The sequence below is a fragment of the Octopus bimaculoides genome, chromosome 7 (genome assembly GCF_001194135.2).
Source record: "Octopus bimaculoides isolate UCB-OBI-ISO-001 chromosome 7, ASM119413v2, whole genome shotgun sequence".
NCBI lineage: Eukaryota > Metazoa > Mollusca > Cephalopoda > Octopoda > Octopodidae > Octopus > Octopus bimaculoides.
Genome location: NC_068987.1, coordinates 8,913,939 through 8,915,608, shown reverse-complemented (window position 1 = coordinate 8,915,608; position 1,670 = coordinate 8,913,939). Strand labels below are relative to the sequence as shown.

At 31.9% G+C, this 1,670-nt stretch overlaps 1 protein-coding gene across 11 annotated transcripts in view; it reads left to right on the top strand.

Annotated features, from left to right (window-relative positions):
* The window catches only part of LOC106877289 (liprin-beta-1), a 370,011-nt gene that overhangs the window by 34,586 nt on the left and 333,755 nt on the right, over positions 1 to 1,670 (top strand). The window lies entirely within an intron of this gene.

Below are 1,670 nucleotides of genomic sequence, written 5' to 3'. Positions count from 1 at the left end.
TTATTTTTCCAACCATTATATACATGAATTACTATTGAACTTCAAAAGCTCAAAGACAATATAATGTATTGGTATATTTATTTTTTTTATATATTATTTTTTTTTATATATTATTTTCTTCATTTTGTACTTCTTTGTAAAAAACATTTTCATTATCTTTCTTGAAAATTTGCTTCGCAATGAAAGCCGGTTAGAAATCTTTATTAAAATATGCTTCCAGTTTAGCATTCTGCCTTATTTTTCATTTTCCTATATATACATGTCTATGTATGTATGTGTGTCTTTGTGTCTGTGTTTGTCCACCCCAACATCGTTGGTATGTTAAGCTTAGCTGTTCAGTCTGTCTTGTAGTATTAGACATGTAAACCATGCCTTTTTCATAAGCTTCAGGTCACTAAATGACCAAACGTTTCCATGTCTTTCTGCTTCACAGACTTCACACTTGGTAAATCTTGATGAATCAATCATATCTTTTAACTAGTGTCTTGTCAGTATAGTTGTCTGTTTTCTGTCCCTTATCACATAGGGAGAGTCGAGAACAATATCAAGTGTTACTCAGATAGATAGAACTGCTGTGATATTATCTGTAATTTTCTTGATGCTGGAAACAGGATTAGATTATTTAATTGTGTTTCTAAACTGACTAAAAGTCAACATGTCCATTTTTAAAAATCTAAAATGGTAGTTATCCAAGTGTTTTACAAATGCCAAGTTGCATTTTTGGATTCTCCATGCTCTGATGATTTCAAAAATGTGTAAGCTTGTTAACCCTTTAGTGTTTAAACCGGCTGTATCCGGCCCAGATATTCTACACATTTTATGCTTAAACTGGCCAGAACCAGCATCTCACACCTACCCTGCAATGTCATTCTAAAAATAAGCAATTACATCTTGCCTATCTTGAAGCTACAAAATAATATCAGATAAATTTTTTTTAATATGAATAAATAAGGATTACTTTTGACAAATTAATCTGAATGCTAAAGGGTTCCCCACCAAATTTTGAATGAAAAGATGTAAGGAAGTTGACCTTCAGTTGAATTGATCTATTATTAACCTCCTAATCATTGATATTCAATATGTTGGATATTGTTACTTAGAACATGTGAACTTAAAAAATTTAAGCCAATGGCAGTCTGTCAGCATTATAAGTGGGCTGAGAAAGTTAAATAAAAACTCCTGCAGTTTGCTTTACCTCATTTCTTAAAACAGGTGTTTACCAGCTGATAGATTTTCTAACATAAATTTGATTATCAGGAATTAATAGTGGCAGCTACTTTCTTCCTAAGTAGACTGACAATTTATTCTAAGTTACATTTCAGTCTTGGTGGAAGAGTTAATCCAACATCCATTAAACTAAAACCAAACCACTTCTTTAAACATACATAGATGAACATACACACATGCACACACATTTTGTGTTTGAAATTATACAAGCATATTGGTAGAAACTTAAACACACTCACTCCCGCGCATGCATGTATTCACACATGCTCTCTAATGCACACTCACTCACATGTACACACAATCTCCCGTATGTAATGAGAAAGAGTGCTGCTGAAAAACTAAATATTTTGCCTTGTACATAAAACATTAAACAGCTGTGACAGTGTGATTTTATGAATTTCATACATAGAATTTTTTTGAAACTGGACTTACTTGTTATTGAG